The 21,862-nt window shown below is 40.7% G+C and overlaps 1 protein-coding gene and 1 non-coding gene across 9 annotated transcripts in view; one reads left to right on the top strand and one right to left on the bottom strand.

The window, feature by feature from the left end:
• CDKAL1 (CDKAL1 threonylcarbamoyladenosine tRNA methylthiotransferase) overlaps nt 1-21,862 on the bottom strand; it is a 696,475-nt gene that overhangs the window by 42,480 nt on the left and 632,133 nt on the right. The window lies entirely within an intron of this gene.
• Nucleotides 9,488-9,593, top strand: LOC111759078 (U6 spliceosomal RNA). Its single transcript, XR_002793172.2, has one exon. It is a non-coding gene; the product is annotated as a U6 spliceosomal RNA (small nuclear RNA).

Below are 21,862 nucleotides of genomic sequence, written 5' to 3'. Positions count from 1 at the left end.
AAAATGTTCTTTGGAAGCAGAATATCCACGTTGTTCAATATTTAATATATGCTTATTAATTGCCATGAGAATCTTAGTGGCCCTGTTATTCCTTCTTCACATTCCAGAGATAAAATGAACACAGAAAAACTGCAAAAACTGCAAAACCATGTCCTTTCCAGAAGTCCTTCCTCCCAAAGCAATGATGCACAATACAAAGACCCGACTGGAGGTGGGACTGTTAAACACAGCAGACCATGAAATGTCTTCTAGCAGCAGCTTCCTTGTGCTTTTTCCTTCTCCTGCTGGCTGGTTTTCTTCTAGCCGTGTGCCCATCCAGGAAGAGAAAGACAACTCCAGGTAGGGTTTTCCCACCGCAGGCAACATCCCAGTTTTAATAACAAAGCTGTTCTCATCTCCTGGCCGAAAACCAAGACTAACAGTGCTTTTTGATCTGGTTAAAAGAACCAGATCTGGGCATTAAATGGTTACAGCACGAATTCTGACCAGTTCCTTTTCTGGCATTAGGACCTCGTGCTGACTGCTTCAAATGAGAAAGCCAGCGCTTGTTAGGCAGAGAGCTGGTGTTTATGTAAACTAGCAGTCTAGTAATCTGCAGTAATTACTTGCCAGCTCCCTCCGCCTTTTTTGCTCAGAGACCTCCTTCCAAATGGGTGAGCGGTGTCTGCTGAGAGGCAGGCCATGGCCTCCTGCATCAGCGAACGCCGGCTACACACACTGCAAGGTCCCGAAGGCCGAAGAAGGGCCAGACAGTGGCGGGTGTGCAGGGCATCTTCCAGTTTTCTTCGTGTCTTGAGGAGGCTTCTTTTCAAATACTAAATCACAGCCCCTCTTAATTACCTGCCTCTAAATGTGAGTTTATTTTAATCATGAATTCAGAACTGGGGTGGATAAAAGGGGAAGAATTAATAGTTCATTTAATCTTAACTCTTCATCGTACAGATGGGAACACTGAGGCCCCTGCAAATAATTAAGTGATTTGGTTGAGGTCATACAGTTATAGTGTTTAATCCATAATATTAAGAATGGGTTCTATTCTGACAGCCTTTTTTTAGGCAAATGGTAACTCTAATACTGCCCTGTCTCATATAGTGGCCACTGGTCACCCATGGCTACTGAGCATCTGACATGTGGCAAATCCACACTGAGATGTGCAATAAAACCCTAAAACACACACCATTGTGCACTACCTATTGGATTTTGAAATCTTAATATGGATAAAATAATTTTCATTAATAATTTTTATATTCATTATGTGCTGAAATGATGTTTTTGATATACTGAATGAAATAAGATGTATAACTAAAATTAATTTCATCTTTTCACTTTTTTCATGTGGCCACTAGAAAAGTTAAAGTCACATCTTTGGTTCATATTATATTTCTATTGGATAGAACTACTCTAACATTAGTACGTAGTTTTTAAGATTTAATAGAAACCCCTCACTTCTCTATTTTAGAAAGAATCATATTTGTTACTTTAAAAAAAATTAAAAAAAAACTCACCACAAACGCTCTTAATTGCAGTAATCATACAAATGCAATGCTTTAATTTTAGGGAAAAAATATATCAATAAATTGTAAAGACAGGACTATTGAAACACTCAATTTCTCCTGTTGACCTTTAAATTATTCTTGCTTCCATTTTTCTGGTTGACCACAGCCTCCCAAAAGCTTAAGCCTGATCAGCTTACTCATTTTTATCAGGCAAATCCAGGCAACCAAAGAGAGGCTTACTAAATTTCCCAATTTGTCATTTCTATTCTGTGTGGTTACAAAAGCAACCCTGGAAAAAGCAATGGTCAATCTCAAAGTCATTAAAAAAAAAAAAAAAGAATGTCCAAGTACGTCCTGCCTTTGGTAAAATAAATCTTTCGTTACCCATCCTTTTGCCAAAGAACTCAGCATACATGTGAGCAATAAATACCTTGTGCCACACCCCCCACCATCTCTCAACCATGTGCCAGCTGGGACTGAGGCTGAGGAAGCAGAAAGGATTAAACTGAAATCAAAGACAGCCAGGCGCTAATGGAGTCTAATTAGCATAACAAAAGACACTGCCACGATCTTTCTGCAGTGGGCAATACATCTCATTAAAGAAGGCTGACTAACGATTATTCTCCCCTGCTTCCCCAACTCCACCCCAGTACTTCTGGGTTTAGCTCCCAGAGACCTTGGAGCCTATGTGCACCTGCCTCTCAGTGCTCTAGTCCCACTTCCTCCTGCTGCGAAAATGCAGCTTCTCCCAGCACATACAAGTCCTGCTACGCAGGCGACAGGAGCAAAATACTGAGAAATGTCAGTGATGGCCTGCAAAACCAAGAGGTTCCCACCCTTGCCCACCCCACCTCAAGGTCTTTATTTAAAGAAAACTGATCTGGTTTTGCCCTTTAATACTACTTCACTGTTCTGTCTTCATGAAGCTCACCTGAAATTCTACCAAATTTTCTGCAGCCAGTCATTAAGTGTGTGCACGTGTGAGCACACACATACACATACACACATCATGCGATTAACATGGGAGTCGTTTTGTTCACACCTCTTCTCACTCCGTATTTCCTCTTGATAGGAAACGAAACATATATGAAATTGAGGTTGCAGGTGAGCCCGTGGGAAGTTTTTGATACACTTAAACCAAGAATAAAAAATTTTTAAAAAATTCTTCGAGGGTGATTACTAAGAAGGATGAAAGCTTTAAGTAATCCTTTGTAGACTATCAGTACTTCATATTAATCTATTTCGGGGGAAGGACTGGGTGAGGAGGGGAGAGAAAAGGACAGTTATTTAATTTGAACAATTTCCAATTCTAAGCTACATTTTTGGATCAGTAACACCTTTCAAAAGGGAATCTACTAAAAAAATGCTTTGATTTTTTTTTAATGGCCTCTCCTGCCAAACACAATATTACACCGTCTCCTTAAACCTGAACACTACCAAGTCTGCGAACTTCGCTTGGAAAAGCTGTTTGTCACAGATGTAGACAGGAACTGCTGCAATCATTCCTGAAACTAAATAGCAGAAACCTAACCAGCTCACACTAAGAGCTGGGAAAACCTACTGAACCTATTTAGCACGTCTGGATTTTCCATACTGCTGCAAAGTTACTGCATGGAAGAAACTGAGAGAGCTTGAGGATATTCAAATCATTACAATTATAGACTAGAGGCTTTTTTTTTTTTTTTTTGAGACATTTTAATGCTATACCTACTCTGCACGTGGTAGTATACAGTTAAAATGAAACTAGGACACCACTTGACTCCTAAAAGGCCCTTCTTTATGTGGTGAGCTACTCAGTGTTCAAGAACTGGCTCCCTCCTCCACTCCCCCAGGTAGAGCAGATTACTTTATCCTCGCTCCCTGAATTTCTCCAGTTTAACAGATCACATTGTGCTTCTCTCTCTCTCTCTCTATATATATATACACACACACATATATTTTTCTTTTTACTTCTTCCCTATCTCCATCCTAAAGTTTTGTCCAAAAGTAGTGTGCAAATGGAGCATGTTAGGATTCCTTGGCTGGTTTAGATCTTAAAGCTCTTTTGCAATAATTCCATAGTTTCATCTCTAGTCAGTGCTTAGATCTCTCATAACAACCAGAGTTCTAGTCTTTGCCTGTATATCTTACCCAAGTTTTCAGGGTATATTAAGATAAGCTCCGCTCTTTCAAGACAGACCCCCAGCCAATATGCTAAGAGCTGGAAGAGAAAAACCAGAAGTCGGGAAGCCTCTGTTCTCACCTCTTCCACTGACAGCTGTTAGCTTGAGCAAATCATTTCACTTTGGGGCCTCAGTTTCCTCATCTGAAGAAAACAGAGGGGATGGGATCACCCATCTGGAAGGCTCTGGATTTCTAAGAGAGGCAGGGCCACTGCGTGGGAAGCCCAGAGGCGACAGCAGTGGCTCGCCTGAGGGGGCGCAGGGCTCTCTGGCCATCGTGCCTTCCTTCCACTTCCAGCGCTAATGCACAGTTTGGCTTCAACAATATTTGCCAAAGGCAAGGATGAGTGAAAGAGTGAAGAGGAGTGCTAGTGTGGAGATTCGGTTTACCTCTCTGAAAAACAAATACTTTAAATAATTGTTGTGTCGCTTAAGGATAACGACTTGTCTCCAGATTATCAGCCCAGCTTTTGGAGTCAGTGGCAAGGCGACAGAGGGACTCCAACATTTGGGCCCTGAAAACGTTTGATTCTTGTTGGTAATACAGCTGGTAGACCAGACCTGTTACCTCCGAGGGAGTCATTTTGAAATAAATCCAATTTTAACTCATCTTCCGTTTCCTGTGAGGAGATAACTCTCTGGGTTGAACCTCGTTCAGGCTTTCAACATTACTACTGGATATCTTTATTCAAGTAGGAGGAGAAAAAGTTGACTGTTAAGTAGGACACTGTTTTGGGACTCTGTCCATTGCTGCTTCCTGACAGAATAACGTTTAGAAGGCAGCACTGAACGGAGTCTAGCCTGTTGCCAAACACACTACCAAAGTAGAAGGCTGCGGGGGGAATTAGGGTACGGGGCTTAAGATGTACAGACAGCATCCCTGGTGGACACGCTGCCGTCAGCCTGAGGAGAAGGGACCTGCCTAAAGAGCAGAGAGAATTCTTTTGCTTTTTTTTGGAAGCAGTGATGCAAAAGGATTTCAGAGGAGTAAGGCAAAACATACTTAAATGGGGAGAAAGGAGGTCATTTTTCCAATATCGATAAACCTGCAATTCATTTTTTTAGTAGCTATTAAAAAGAAGATGAATTATGCTGAAAAAGCCCAAGCGGCTTCTCGTCATTTCTAAAACATGATCCTATGTCTGCCTGAAAGAGTTAAGGCTGTATAAATATTTATCACTGTTTCAAAAGGATAAGAAAAATCCCTTCTGCATACATGAATTTCAGATTGCGAAACAAACAGGAGGATATGGTCAGGGGCCATCAACTTAATGAGGATATGGTAATGATAATGATTTTTTTTGCTTGCCTATATGTGATCAAAACCTAGAGATTTTGATTTCCAACTAAGGCATGCAGAGATCCAAGAACAGTGAATGCTTCTGGAAGCATATGGAAGGGATGACAGGAATACCATCAAGGGCTCACAAAGGGACGAGGGTGAGAGAGTCACTAAAAGTGATAAATAGGATGTGCCTTGCTTAATGTTTTAAGATTGCATATTCAACTACAGCAGGCCAGTGACTATGCATTTTAACAGTCTGTATTTTTAAGAGAGCTGCCAGATTTTAATTACAGATTAAACAGTTATTTGCAAATGAGTATCTCTTCATTAACATACCAGAATCATCATCATAAACAATTCTGTGTTACCAAACAGTACGTAGGACAGTATGAGGTTTAAGAACAGAACACACATGACACCATACAGCAGGAGAAAACGCCCATTTAACGTGAGCAAGGTGATCTCCTTCAGTTTTTAAAAGGGAAACAAATACCCTAGATGGAAGTTCACGAGATCCAGAGTCCCAAGAGAGTGGGGATTTTGTTCATTTTGTTTGCTGTTGCACTCCCAGTGCCTGGAGTGAGACCTAGCTTAGAGAAGGTCCTCAGTAAATAGCTGTTGAATGAATGCAGGCATGAATGAATGAATGAACTGGCTCTTTTACTAGGTTCATAGCTCTAGTTTCATCATTATACTTTTATGTATGTACTGATCTCTTCTGAAAAATTGTTAAGTTAGAATCAAATTATCAGAGGGTTTTTTCTCCAAAGATTTAATTCTGTAATTTATTGTAAGGGCCCTAGACGAACTGCATTTTTATTTTACTGCCTTCAAAACAAACATATTTTATATGTTTCCTTATATTTCAGTTTCACATATACTTTTGTTGTTTCCAACTCGTAGATGAAGCAGCACAGAGAATTTAAGTAACTTGCTTGGGCCCAGGCACCAAGCTTCCCCACCCAGTGCTCTCTGCAAATACAGAGCATCTTTATGCTACTTACTGACGTGTCTTGGGGAAAGCACACAGGAAGTTCCTTAAGAAGAAATAAGATATACCATAATAACACGGATAGTCTACCAACACAGAGAAGCAGAAAAAGATGGGAAATGGAAGGAGAATTTTCATTCATTACCATTCACTAGTCACTACAGAAAGATGGGAAAAGATGAAAATATTTTCTTAAAATAACTCCCTAACATTGTCGGCTTTGTTTAGATTATAACATACAAAATACAGAACAGTTAATGTCAAAATACAGAATAAGAAAATACTTTAAAAATCAGCACAGGGAAGCATACTTGGCCCAGTGGTTAGGGCATCCGTCTACCACACGAGAGGTCCACGGTTCAAACCCAGGGCCTCCTTGACCGGTGTGGAGTTGGCCCACATGCAGTGCTGATGCACGCAGGGAGTGCCATGCCACGTACGGGTGTCCGCTTCGTAGGGGAGCCCCACGCACAGGGAGTGCGCTCTGTGGGGAGAGCTGCCCAGCGCGAAAGGAAGTCCAGCCTGCCCAAGAGTGGCGCCACCCACACAGAGAGCTGACACAGCAAGATGATGCAACAGCAACAAAAGAGACACAGATTCCCAGTGCTGACAAGGATACAAGTGGACACAGAAGAACACATAGCAAAATGGATACAGAGAATAGGCAACTGGGGCGGGGAAGGGAAGAGAAATAAATAAAAAAAAAAAAATCTTAAAAAAAAATCAGCACATAAGACTTGTCATTAGATGGCTAAATTGACTCCAGAAAAATGAAGATACACTGGGCTTTCAACCTTAAGAAACTAGGAGATTTGGGGAAAAGGAAAATCATACATAGGGGAGAGTTCCTTGCTTGCCAGATCACAATCAGAGGACAAAACCACAAAAGTTTCTTCAGTAGATATAACTGCTCCACCTTTTTAGGAGACATACAAGATGAGTAAAAATTAATGAAGTAAAACTTGTAGTCTCAAGGACTACTTGCATCTAGGAAAAAGGTACCTGGGTAAAAGTTCTTAAATCCAAAATGTTAATCCAGTTTCCTCAGCAGCTATTACTGATTGGCTTAGGTGGTTTCCCTCTGAGGCTTTCTGGAAATCAGTGAAAGATCAGATAATTACAGCTGTGGACTGAACAGCTAATTTCTGTTTTCTTCTAAAAACACTAGGAGCTGTAAATTGCAGACTTATTTTTTTTTTTTACCAAGTCCAGGTGTATTCCAATGGCTGCATTCTTTGGTACCATAAAGACTAGTAAGTGGGATCAAAGTTCTCCGATTTAGTGATTTCAAATAATGGTGGCAGTGGGTAGGTGGGTGGGAAAGGTTCATGAAAAGGCTCAAGCAACAGATGGTGACAGTCTAATTGTACCCTTTCTCCCACTAACCTCCAGGACTCTTACCTGAGCTGCCACCACCACTACTTCCTCCCATCCTGGAGTTTAAGTAGATTATGCCATTTCATCACCAAACAACCCTCTGGGGGAAATGTTATCCTGACTCAACAGATGAGGAAACCAAGGTGCCTTGAGGTGCTCTCAGCCAGTCACACACTTCATACTGGTGAAGTAGGATGATTTCTGTTCTTGATTTTTCTGATGTGGTGATTATATTCCTTGGGAATATACATGGGAGCAAATAAAAACTACGATTGTATGTGGTTAATAGTTAAGAGCTTAAAATAGTCATCAAAATTTTGTTTCACATTAAAAATATATTTTTTTGACTGCACTCATCTATTTCAAAACTTTTTAGGTTGCCAGAAAGCTAGAAGGTAAAAAAGATATGAACTGAATTTAATGCTAATTCCTGAGCCCTTCTAGAGATAGAGGAAAGGCCCCTCCAGGGTCCGTGTGTGTGTCTGGGGAGCCGACTCTGGGGGTGCAACCCCGCCCGAGCAGAGGGCAGCGGCTCACCAGTGCCACGCAGTCCCTGGCCGAGAGGGCAGTGCTGTCTCAGGGCAGCGTTTCGGACGCCTGTTCCAGGCCCTGTCTCCATTCCTCTCGCAGCCTCTGCGCGGCCCCCCTCCACGCCCATTGCACACCCTGCAGCTTCCTCTCGGAACAGCTGGCCCCTTCTTTGCAAGCTCTGGCGGCCTTGCCCCGTGACAGGAGGAGACGGCAGACGGGCAGTGCCAGCTGAGGGGTCACTTCCCTCCTCAGCGGACATCAGCTGCCGGGTCTTGGGTGAAAGGGTAACAGGCATACTGGCAAGGAAGAACTTCTAAAAACTAATCTCGCCATCCTCTCTCACAATTGGGTGTTCAGAGCTTAACTTCTGTTATTTAGCTAAAACAGCAACGGGGCAGGCTGGCTCTGCTCCCTCCGACGTGTGCTCTGCTAGTGAGCTTGGCCTGGGGCTGCCTAAGGAACAAGGACCCGCGCGAGGCCGGAGGGGAGCTTTGAGCTGTGAGCGTCTCAGCCAGGTGTGAGCAAAGCTACTCCCCTAACAGATGACAACATGCCATTTCTTAAGACTCGCAAGTGCTATACGAAGTGGGCTGTGGGGGATATTAACATCCCGTTTTTACTATTAATAGAAAGGCCCAGAAGCACTTCCAATCAGATAAATCCTTGTGCAGAGACTGCTAATGAGACCACCTTTCACAAAGTGATCCCTTTTCCCTCAACTAGAAGGCCTTATATAAAAGAAAATATTAAAAACAGGAAACTGTTGTCACATTTTAAATAAATACAGCCTCCTTGTTACTTGAGTGCAGAATTACACGGGACAAACCATATTTATAATACGTTCAAAATTTCTCCTCTAAGAATAAAAGCTCCACAAAAATAGTGAAGGACTTAAAAAAAACTAGAGGTATTGGTTTTGTACAAGAACCTCCTAATATAAAAAATTTTAAATATATCACACCTAGAATAATGATAAGAAATATAATTTCATGACTGTTTTCCTTTCTCTATCATCTTATTCTTTTCCCATTAAGCTGACTGTTCCTTGGATACTGTACGTTTGACCCTAAAATCTCCATTTATCATCTTCTTTTTTGCCCTATACTTGCAATACTGGCTGGTGTTATCTTTTAAGCCATATTTCTTTATTTTGATAGACTAGACAAAGCGTCAGTGGATAATAAAAAATCATTGAGTTCAAGTGAGATTCTGACTTTTGTTTGGACAAGGCTATTGAGTTTCAGTTTTGCCAGCTATAAAATGGGGAAAGGTTTTATCTCATAATCTTACCATTAAAGAGTTACATATTTTAAAATAAACAAAAATAATAGAGTGCATCTAAATTGTTCACTTCATATATTAATTTATTTAAAAATTCTGTCTGGGTGGCAAAGCTATGAGAAAATTTTTATGAAAAATACACTATTATGGGAGTGCAGGTGGCTTAAGTGGTTGAGTGCCTGCTTCCCACACAGGAGATCCTGGGTTTGATTCTGGGTGCCTCCTGAAAACAAAACAAACAACAAGCAACCAAACGAAAACACCAACTCAGGGGAGCTGATGTGGCTCAGTGGTTGAGCACTGGCTTCCCACTTATGAGGTCCCGGGCTCGATCTCCAGCACCTTAAAAAAAATTACACAGGCAGTGCTTGCTTTGGTGGCACATATACCCACTAAAACTGGAATGAGAGAAGATTAGCATGGCCCCTATGCCAGGATGACACAACATTCAGGAAGTGCTTCATATTTTTAAAAGGACAGATATTGTATGACTCACTCATGTGAGATCATTAGAATAAGCAAATTCAGAGAGTCAGACTCTAGAATATAAGTTACTAGCAGATGGAGTGGGGATAGAGAATGGGCAGTTGATGCTTAAATTTTATTTGAGTTGATCTATAGTTTTGGTAATGGATGGTGATGATGGTAGCACAACACTGTGAATGTAATAAACAGCACTGATTTATATATTTGAATGTGGTTAAAAGGGGAAATTTTAGGTTGTATGGTACTAGAATAAAAATTTTTAAAAACATAGAATTGTACATCATAGTGAGACCCAGTATAAATGATGGACTACAGTTAACAGTATACAATTATATAAATAATGGATTAGGTTAGCAGTATAATTATGAAAATATTCTTTCATGAATGTGTTAACAATAGGAATGTATACAGGAACTCATTAATTTATGCATGATTTTCCTGTAAACCTACAACTTCTCTAATTAAAAAAAAAAGCACTATTACTCAATGTGTTTGTTCTCATCTTTTTGGAAAATCATTAAATATGTCAGTAAATGATGATTCTTCAATTCCCATATAAATCCAATGTTGAGTAACCCGATAGCCTTTTAGATTATATATCCCCTTGCTATTAAAAAAGAAAAGCAAGACTAGATGAAGACTTTAAATAATATCCAGCCTTGCTGAAGATCATATTGCACTCTTTGAATCAAGTCCTTGGCTTTGTAAATCGAGTGTTCTGGTTCTGTTCTTGACATCACTTTTGTCACTTGTAGTAGTAGTCAATGAAAAGAGGGCAGGCAAAAAGTGCCAAAAATTGACATTTTTAAACAAAATGAGGCAGTCAAATAAAATCTATAAAAGATTCATAATCATTACCAAACAGTAATAGCTCTTCCTTGTCTTTGATATTAACAGATCTACTTTTTCAAAATAAAGCATATGGGGTGAGGCGGAGCAATGCTCAGTTGCCAAAACAATAATTATCATGATACATAAAAATGGAAATAAGTCAATGAATTAAAGTGGAGGAAAACAAAAACCCTCTCTAAGTAGAAGGGAAGAGACTTAACTTTAAAAATAATGCAGTATTTTCAATCTGTTCAAGTCTACTTAAATTAACTGATAATACCCAAAAGTCCAAAAGCATATTTCAATGTGATTCCAACTTAAGAAGGAAAGACTGTTTATGTGGACAATTCAGATGACCAGCAGAGTTGTGGGTTTTTAAAGATCATTCTTGTCTAACTGGGGGCTGTCAGGATTGCTTTTTAGAAACTAACTCCCACCACATGAAGACACTTGGAGACACGCTCCGGGGCGGAGGGCCCGAGGCCCAAGCTGCCTCGTGCATGGTGAGACGGCACAGCCTAGCACTCACGCCTTGGCCTTTACGTACAGGCTATATGTGCAAACTCATTCAAACAAAAATTTTGACTCCTTTATCTAAACTATACCAAAAAAAGTTGAGCAGATTAAAAATTTCACACTGGGACAATGAGGTGTGTATCTGGCATACTCATCTTACTTGCATGTTTTAAAAATACTGGCCTTTTCATTTTCCTATGTTTCACTTGTTTGGCCTTGCAATACTAAGACTAAATTAACACTCATAAACAGTCTACGGCATTAAATTGGTTGATGCAGAGAAAAATGTTCTTTTCTTTTAGAAGTACACGTGCATGCATGGAGAACCAAGAGCAGGGCTTTGGCCCGTGGTGCTCCCTTGATCATACAGTCTTAATTGGCATAATTAGCTTCTATTTCATCAAATGATGTGTACGAGGAAAGAATCTCCATTTCATCTTTTATTTTACAAATACCTCTAGTAAGTGCTTTTAAAAAAATTAGCCAATTCAATGCTCAAAACGACCTCATGAGTAGCCACCTCCTCACAAGGAGACCAGGGGCAACATCCCTTGCCAGGGGTCCCACGGCTGTGACAGGCGCAGCACACACCTACACCCTGCGGTACAGCTCCAGAGTCCGAGCTCTCAGCTACTCTGCTGCACTGCCTCTTCAAGTTTAAAGTCAAATCATAGATTTAAAGTACTGTTCCAAATGCTTAATTAATCTTGGGGAGTTGATTACTACCTTGCAGCCTGCTGTGGCGTTAAAATGGTCCCTTGCTTATCTGAAGACCTTGGCGAAAGCAACATGAAATATTCACTACTGTAGGAGATAAAAGTCAAACGACACCTTACCAGTCACCGAGCAATCAAAGAGACTATCCAGCTCAAATGGTAACCTTAACGTTCATGTATTTATTAATAATTTTAAAACCTGTCTAGTTTTTAAAAAGGGAGATTGGCATAAAATAAAAGCCACATGTAACCATGCAGCCTTTGAAAATCAAAATAAAAGATTGAATCCGGGGAGGAAAAAACAAAAGCTTATTATACTCCAAACACAAGCTATGCGGTCACTGCAGTTGAGTACAGAAGTTGCTCCCCAGCTTCCGGAGAGTCACAGCAATAAGAAAACGGAGTCCATATATCCGCTCCATTGTTTAAAAAATGGATCATTTGGCAAGCAAGTTGAATAAAACCAACAGATTATAATGTTATACTATTAGATAGGTTTTACAGTCAGGAAACCTATCCTCCTTGCCTAGGAAAGTACTTTGTATATGGGAGGTGCCCAACAAATGTACATTAAAATTTAAAACAAAACAAAAACCTGCTGTATCTAAGTATTTTGGGCTGTGAACCAGCAGTCTGAGCTTTGGCACATCATGGAGCCACCATCAAGGTGTGACTAGATTAAGAGCCTCCTAATGGGGTTCTTGCTTCTATTTTATGTCCCTCAGATCCATTTCCAATAATCCACTCAGATAGACAGTTTTAAGAGCTCGAGTCTGGTCATGCCCACACCTCCACTTAAAACCCTACAGTGGTTTCGCAGTGCTCTCAGGAGGAAGTCCCACACCTTGAGCTGCCACATAAAGCTTCACTTCATTTTTAAAATCAGTGCACACGAGGCCATACCATGCATAAAGGCCATAATTTATTTAACCACTTTCCTATTAATAGACATTTGGCTTGTTTCCAATTCTGGGCTCTTACCAACAGTAATACATGCCTCTTTGAACACATGGCTGAGCATTTCTTTAGAAGTAGAATCGCTAGATTGAAGGAAGAGTATTTACACTTAAGATTTTCATTGCTAGTTAAGCGGTCTTCCAAAACGGCTTTATCGACTTGCACTTTCAAACTTAGTATATGAGGATTTTCTTTCCTATATACAATAACACGGTATATTATCAATTTAAAAAACTGCCTAAAAACAAACAAAACTGCCAGCATTAAAAGGTGACCAAATATTTTTGTTATAATTTTCATTTTCCTAATTGCTAGTGAGATGGGAAACCTTTCATACATTCATTGAATGCCTTTGCCTACATTCTGTTGTTACAATTCTTGAATTACATTATTGCAAACATTTCCTCCCAGTTTATTGCATTCTTTTTAACCTTGTTTACTATATTCACTGTATAGAAATTTTTACCCTTTTTTAATAAAATTTATCAAAAATCCTCTTGGGCTTTTGATTATGATCACATTGCCTCTATAGGCTAAAATGGGAGAGCTGACATTTTATTGAATTGTCTTATTAAGGAATACGTTATGTTTCATAAATCAAATATATCTTTTACATTCTTCAGAAAAGAACCAGTTTCATAATAAAGGTCTTGTACATTGTTTACTAGATTTATTTGTAGTATATGTCTTTGCTTAGTTTCTCTTGTGAATGACATTTTTTCTGTTATATTTATTTAAGTTGTCCTTTTCTGTTCATTTTATGATGGGATCTTGTAGCTGGCCTTTGTATTCAACTGTCTTATTGGAGTTTTGGTTCATTTTCTTGCACATCTGATAACTGTGTACTTGTCTGTATTCTCTACTGGACTAAGATTTTCATGGGAAAGGAGACTATGTCTTGCTTGCAGTCATGCTCGCAGTATGCAGAACGGCACGGGCGCATGGTGGGCGGGGAACAGATGCTAAGCTGGACGGAATTTCAAATGCAGACTGGGCTCCTCTTCCATGTGGATGTCGGTGAGTGGTCAGTTCTCCCTACAAGTTCCGCAAGGCAGGAACTGGGGATTCCACTACCCAAAAACTTACCGACCAATGTAAAGACCTGCCCATATGAAAATTAAAAATGCTTTCTAAAATAAGCACTGGATCAAAGACGAAAGAAAAGCTCCAAATAAACCACTTAAAAACCTCAGGAAAGCAGAGCTCTTAAGCTTAGACATGGAAGAATAAAACAAGTAACAAATAGTCAACTTTAGTGATTAGAAAAATAAGAACAGGAAAGCGGATGTGGCTCAACTGATAGAGCATCTGCCTACCATATGGGAGGTGCAGGGTTCCATACCCAGGGCCTCCTGACCCATTTGGTGAGCTGGCCCACACGCACAGCTGCCACATGCAAGGAGTGCCGTGCCACTCAGGTGCGCCCCCACACAAGGAGTGCACCCTGTAAGGAGAGCCACCCCGTGTGAAAAAAGCGCAGCCTGCCCAGGAGTGGCGCCACACACATGGAGAGCTGATGCAGCAAGATGACTCAACAAAAAAGAAATGCAGTTTCCCAGTGTCATCAAGGGTGCAAGTGGACACAGAAGAACACAGCAAGTGGACAGAGAGAACAGATAACGGCGGGGGGGGGGGGGTGGGGTTGGAGGAAAAAAATCTTGAAAAAAAAAAAAAAGAAAGAAAAATAAGAACAACTGTCACCCCAGTGATGTCCACCCTGTAAGAAATGCAGAAGAAAGGGAGAAAATTTAAAAACAGAAATAAAGGAAAGTGATTTGGCTCAACTGAAAGAGTGTCTGCCTACCATATGCGAGGTTCAGGGTTCAAACCCAGGGCCTCCTGACCACGTGGTGAGCTGGTCCACACACAGTGCTGATGCATGCAAGGAGGGCTGTGCCATGCAGGGGTGTCCCTCGTGTAGGGGAGTCCCACACTCAATGAATATGCCCTGCGAGGAGAGCTGCCCTGCGTGAAAAAACCACAGCCCACCCATGACTGGTGCCGCACACTCAGAGAGCTGATACAGCAAAATGATGCAACAAAAAGAGACACAGATTCCCAGTGCCGCTGACAAGAATGCAAGCAGATACATAAGAACACACAGCGAATGGACACAGAGAGCAGAAAAGGGGGGGGGGATTAAAAAAAAAAAAGTAAGGAAAAAACAAATAGAAAAGAGAAACATTGGTAGAATTCATTTCTAAGAGTTTCCTTTTTTTTTGGTGGTGAGGGGAGGTGCTCACAAAAACAACACAAAACAATATAACAACCTAGAAATGAAACAGACCAAACTTTAGCAAACCAATCCTGAAAAAAAAAAAGATAAATAAAATGAGGACTGAAAAAGAAATTCTAGAAATCAAGAGAATATTACATATAATTCTATGCTAATAAATGTGAAAAGGAAAATCAATGAAATGAGTAGTTATTGCAGGGATATATTACGAAAATTGACTCAAGGGGAAAAAAGGAAACCAATAAGCGTGCAAGCAATTGAAAAGGTTATTAAACAATTTCCTCTTAAAAGACTCTGGGCAAGAAAGTTTCTTAGTGAATTCTTTCATACTTTAAAGAACAGATCATGGCAGTGCTACAGAAACACGTCCAGAGCATTAACAAAAGATGGAAAATTACCCCCATCAGATTTTAGGAAGACAGCATAACCATAACAGGAAAAAACCAAACAAAGATACTATAAAAAAGGAATAAGGATAATTGCTTAACCTAGAGGTAGTATAAGATCATGCCTAAGAGGAGAGGCTCTAAAGTTTGATGCCCAGCTTTATCATTTACTAGCTCTGCTTCTTTAAGCAAGTTACATCCCTTAGATTCCACAGACTGTGAGGATCAAATGAAAGAATCCATATAAATCACGCAGCATCATGTTAGCGATAATGTTCTGGATGACTTTAAGGGGATGCCTGTCCATGATCCCCTTTAAAAAATCTGCATATTTGTGCCCATGTTCACTTTTCTGAAAGAAGGGTTCATGGTTTTCCTAAGAGTATTCAATGAGTCATGACCCCAAAATGCTGAGAACCACTGCAAAACACTAATCTTACTGCTCATTGATGCAGAACAAACTTCTGAATGAAATTCAAGTAAAATAAACCCAGTAGTACATTAAAAGAAGCATCCATCAGTACCAAAAAAGATTACTCTTAGGAACTAAAGGCTACTATGTGATGAGTGTGTTGTTGGGCAGCTTTTCTAGAAAGCAGTCTGGCAGTATTTCTCAAGAACCTAGTAATATCTGCACCCTTTAACCTAGTAATTGTGCTTCAAGGAATACATCTAAAGAAAATGGCCATTGAAACAAAAGGTATTCCTATATAGGATGCTTATTATGTGGCAATCTATAATAACCAAACATCAGAAACAACCTATGCCCAACAGTAGGCAAGTAATTAATAAACTGATACATCCATTCAATGGCGTATTATGTGCACACTAAAAACAAGGTTTCTGAGAACTTAAACTGCTTGCAATATTTTTAAAAGTCAACTTAAACATACACTATAATGATAATGTTGAGGAGTAAAATAAGTCTAAAGGAAGTCTAAGGGTTTGTTTTTTAGAGGGGGTTGGGTTTTTATAGTCTAAAGGAAGAAGATATAGCAAAGTGGTTGTAGTGTGTTAACTCTAGGTGATAGGACTATGGGTGATATTTTTTTTTTTTTACTTTTCAGATGTTCCACAATGAGCATTTTTTAAGCAACCAAAAAGAGCTATTTAAAAATATCTTAGTAATAATACCACAGATCATCAGAACTCCTGTCCCCTACATTGCAATGGAAGCTGTACTGCTTCGACTTTCTATTATATTTAGTGTGAAGATCATTCAAGAATAATGAGGCTTAAGGGCAAGGCTGCGAACAGCCTATGATTTTAGGAGTTCTCTAGAGTTGAACAGCGCTGACTGAGGCAATGTGGGAAGGTTAGGGCAGCGTTGTCCTCAGCCTCTGCAAACAGCATGAACCTTCCCCTACATGCAGGAGTAAATTGGTTATTCTTGCACATGAAGACCTCAGTGAAAAATGTTCACCGCATCTGTAACGTTTGAGAAGTGGACTCATGATCCTGACTCTGAATTTTCTAAGGAAGAAAGAAAATCTAAACAGTCCTTCACACTGTATATGAAATAAGAGGATTAATAAATCTTCTTTTGCAACTGTCATCCTAACCCCAGTATTACCGGGGGGATAATTTACCTGTCAACCAGTCCATTCTTGTAAACAGTAAAATATGGGCCAGATGCTGAAGCCAGCATGCACTCAACTTCTCCTGTGTGCGCCATGCAGCATTAGCTGACCTCACTGGTACTTTGCTTCTCTCACAGGTAGGTATGAATTAGTCCACATTTATCAGAAATTTGATGCATTTTCTATTACTTTTTGTTCACCCTGTCTGAAAACTGACAAACCCACTGAGGGTTATGCTGGTCTGGTCAATACGACTTGTTAATTATACCAGTTTGCAGTGAGGACACAGATGCACAGTGTTTGTGATACCAGTGCCAACATCTCTACTACAGTCATGGGCAGACTTTGTAAAATATCCCAATGTATATATTTTTTCATACCCAGGTGGTAGAGTATTTTCCTTTCATCTGAAAAAAATTACGGTGCATAGGTTCCTACTTCCTGTGAAGAATTTCTTCCTTGCCTCTCCCATGACTCGCTCAGGTCTTCACTGTCCTGCAGCCCAAGAGGTCTATCTCCATCAAATTACCTTCTCTCTCAGGCAGAAATGGCTATACTTACATATTTATATTACGGTGATGGAGGATATATATATAAGGAGGGAGAGGAAAGGGGTGTATGAGAGAGAGAGAGAGAGAAAGTCAAAGAGAGAGAGGAGTGAAGAGCAAGGTGGGAAGAAAGGTATAGAAGAATACAGAAATTCTGTAGGTTTGGGGTAAACGTATTGCCTAAAAGAAAACTGCTAAAAGCCTGTTCCTTCCTGGAGTATGGGTGCTGCAGTACGTTAGACATTATTTTTATAGCTCTTTGAAACCACACTGATTTTTAGAATATTCCCTTCGGCGCTTAGAAGCAGATGGCACGCTTTTACTTTGAAATTACCCCTTCTAACTTCTCCCAATTGTGGTGTATTCCCTTCTGATTTGTAAGACAACAGCTCTGAGTCCAAGGAAATGTACAATTACATGCAAAAAAAACCCAGAAATCTCCTTCTGGTGTAGCTGTGTCAGTCAGGTATAAAGATTCCTCCCGATTGTGAATCAAAAGTAATCTCCTGCAGCTGCCATATGTTACCTGGAGAGCATCTGCTCACCTGAGTTCTCATTCTGAGGTGGCTGACATTTTGGGACCCTGATAATGATCCCCCCTTGATTTAATCCCCAGCAGCCTTCCTAAGCAGCATGATGGACACACATGACACCTAGATGCTATCTGTTAGCGCTGGTTCTCACAGGAGGAGGAGGCTGGGTGCGTGGGTATCTGAAGTTCTCGGTCACCCTCCAAGACTACCTGGATGGACTTGATGGCCTTTTCTACTTTTTGCACTCAAGTCAACGTGCTGCCTGAAGTCACCTGCAGTCTTTGGCTACGTCTCAAATGCAGCCTAGATCCTCCCCATTCCTCAAGCTCACTGTCAAACAACAAGGCCCTGCCTACTCTGCAAAGCTGTTTGCCATCCAGTATGCCTTCTTGGGTGTGCACATCTAGAGTCGATTTACCAGTGTACAGCAGTTTCAAGAGCTTCTGAAGACATCTGCAGAAGGGATAAAAGAGAGCCTTAGAACCTCAAAAACTCATCCTGACATCAGCTTGCAAGTCCTTGAGTCTCCTTGAATAAGGCCTCTGAAGCCCCTTGGCAATAAATTTTATTAAATTAAATTAAGTGGAATCTATGACAATCCTGATTTACTTCACTGGTGATGAAGAATGTGTTAGACAAGATGCCATCAACTAGCCATCACTTATGACATACTTAGAATTTTGGTCACTTAACCAGGTCACAAGCTTCACAGTAGTCATCTGAGAGCATGCATTCTCTTTGTGTCAAAGGAAGGTTAGAGAATAGAACACAGAGACCCAGGCACTTTCCATAAATCTGATGTGAATAGAGTATGCATTCTTGAACACAACAAGGCCGAAAACAAAAGCAAAAAACCACACCAAAACCCAAAAAAACCTGTTAATAATTCTGGTGACAAAGTCTAAATGATAAAGCTGAGTAGCTCTTGGTAGAAAAGGGCCTATGTCTACTATAAACTATTTGCTATGAGGTTTGCTTCTAAGCCAATTAAATATTTTCTGATTTTTATTAAATAGCCCTTCCATGGTTCATACGAACTGGTGTGCTTACTTTTGGTGGCACATTCACTAGAAATGATTAAGTCAATCCACTGTCAGGTTTGACAGGATATTCAGCAGAAATATTGTGGAACAGCAACTCTAAAATTAAAATTTCATAGCATTACTACTCAAACTCCTTCTTATCTGGCTCAAAACTCCCCTGAATCTAAGCCCAATTCCCATTTCATTAGAATTAGGGGATAAACAAAAAACTTAACACTAAATATACAGGTGAGCCCGTGGCAGTGCCACCCTGCTCGGTGCACACAGCTTTTTGCTCATCATCTCGTTAGTTCCTCATGACAACTACTTGAAGTAGGATCTCCAGGACACAGATAAGGAAACCAAGGCTCCAGAGGTGAAGTGACATAGACATGTCACCCTGCTGGTAAGTGGTGGAACCGGAAGGGAATCTGGGATTTCTGTTTCCCAGTGTTGTCCTTCCACATTCACACTTGCCCTCCTGATATCCTGCCACTGATGTAGGTATAAAGAGACGCTTAAGGGTAACTCCTGAGGCAGACAGGCAAAGCAGGCAAGATGTACTTAGTAATTTCTCCTTCAGCTGAGTTCTGGAGTCCTCTACATTGAGAATCTACATTCTCAAGTAGTTACTAGTTGGTTTAAAACTTTACCTTGATTAGTCTATTAAAAGGCTAAGCCTCTGTCCACCTACGAGTTTTTCAGCAGTTTAATTCCACCCCAGTAAAGTATGTGTGTGCTAATGTTTGATCGATTTGTTTGATGACTGGCCTATCAAAAAGGTAACCAAGCAACTCGTCTTGGAATAAAACGCTGGATGAGGACGGCTGCCACCCTGCAGGGGGGGGCCCTGCACATTTCCTGGCTGGCAGGCCATGCACTACCATCTACTTCCTGCTATCCTCAGTGTCTCCCTACCCTTTCTTCATTCCAGCTTAAAACTGGTAAAACATTTCTTACAAAGCCCAAAGCTGGTCACCTGGAACTCTTCCGTGGATCTCCGTGACCTACAGGATAAAGTCCAAACCCCTCCTGCTTGCAGGGTGCCACTGCTCCTCACCTCACGCGTAATACTTCTTTTTTTTTTTTGCTAATACTAAAAAACTACATGAAGTTCTCCAAATATGGTAGGCTCTCTCATACATTCATACCCCTATAATTATCCCTTTTTAAAAAACAATTTCATTGAGATGTATTCCCCTATCATACAATTCATCTAAAATGTACATTCAGTGGTTTTTGGTATAATCACACAATTGTGTGTTACTCACCACAGTCAATTTTAGAGCATTTTCTTTTCCCCAAAAACAAAAACTTCCTACCCCTTAGCAGTCACCTTTCAATCGCTGTATCCTTCCCTTGCCACGCAGTTATCCCTTTTGCCTACTCAATTTCCTAGTCCTAATAATAAAAGTTAGTTCTGTGCCAGGCCCTCTTCTTAGTGCTTAACATGTATAGTTCACTTAATGCTCACAACAACTCTTTGAGGTAGGTACTACTCTTATCCCCCATTTTATTATGAGGAAATTTCCAGCACAGAAAAAATAAGTTGCACTTTCCCAACTCAGACAGGCAACAAATGGAAGAGCCAGTGTGGTGGCTGCATACCCCAGAGAGTCCTGTTCTTACAGCTCAGCCACTCTGCGGGTGGAAACCTGTCGTGAGTAGGCCCGTTGATGAGGCTACTGCAGTGAAGGATGGCCCAGGCTGGGTCTTAGTCCTCTTACTGGAGTCCTTTATACACAGGATGGAGAGAGACAGAAAGCCACAGAGGGAAGAAGCTGAAAGCAAGGAAACCTGAAGAGAAGGGGAGAGCAGCAGGGGCCACATGTGCCTTGCCATGTGGCAGAGGAGCCGAGGATCACCAGTGGTCGGTCTTTGGGAAGAAAGCATTGCCTTGATGATTTGGATATTGTCTCAGCCTCAAAACTGTAAGCTGAGAAATTCCCATTATTCAAGCAGAACCATTTCATGGTATCTGCTTTCAGCAGCCTGGGAAACTAGAACAGCCAGGATACGAATCCAGGCAGTTTGTTTCCAGAACTGCCTCTTAAATCTCTCAACAAGCATTTGCGTTCTGTTCAGGTACCACTTGCCGTGTGAACTCTTCTGATTTCTCACCTGCCTCAGGCAGGTAAGGCACTCTCTTCTCATTTATCACAGTGTCTCCAACAAACTGACAGGATGCTACGTGTTGTTCTCTAATTGCACAACACTGGCTCCCATTAGCCTCTATACCTGGGGCAGGGACCGCTGCCCTGTTTCACCATGTAGCGCCAGTATCTTCCACAATGCTTGGGACATGGCCAACACTAAAGAAATGTCTTCTGGGCGAATGAAGGTAAATGAAATTTAAAAACAGTATTAAAATGCGAACAAGGATGAATGCAATAACTTACTAATCTAGTTTTTTCTTATGGTTTACAAATCAGAGTGTTTAACTTCAATAGTTCCTTCCCTATAAAGCAAATAAAAACAATGGATTAACAAGTATACAGAGAAATTAAAAAAACCCAAAATGTAAAAAGAAGCTATTAACTTATTTGTTACTTATTTTCAGAGTTGCTCGGAGTAAATTGTTAAAACTCTAATATTTCAACTAGCTATCACCTATAATGCACTTTTTACTGCACAAGACAAAAAACGATTCAGCTCCACACTTGAGGAAAGTAGGGCAATAAAGAAGAAGCTCATTTCAGGAGTGGAGTGACCAATTAGAAATCCTTACAACAAGACAGTAATTTAAACAAAGAAAAAATAGCCTTCCCTTTCATGAAACGTTAAGCGGAAGGAATGGGCTCAGGGTGGGGGCGTGAGAAAGTCATCTTTGCCGCTGCCAGGACTGGGGTGAATTCCTGTGCAACGTGGAGTTAGCCAGGAAGGAAGTTTGTTCTTCTGAGGAGACTCCTGGGTAAGGAGGAAAGAAAG

This window comes from Dasypus novemcinctus, chromosome 22 (genome assembly GCF_030445035.2).
Source record: "Dasypus novemcinctus isolate mDasNov1 chromosome 22, mDasNov1.1.hap2, whole genome shotgun sequence".
Taxonomy (NCBI): domain Eukaryota; kingdom Metazoa; phylum Chordata; class Mammalia; order Cingulata; family Dasypodidae; genus Dasypus; species Dasypus novemcinctus.
The sequence above is the reverse complement of the archived record's forward strand: the minus strand, read 5'-3'. Positions and strand labels throughout refer to the sequence as shown.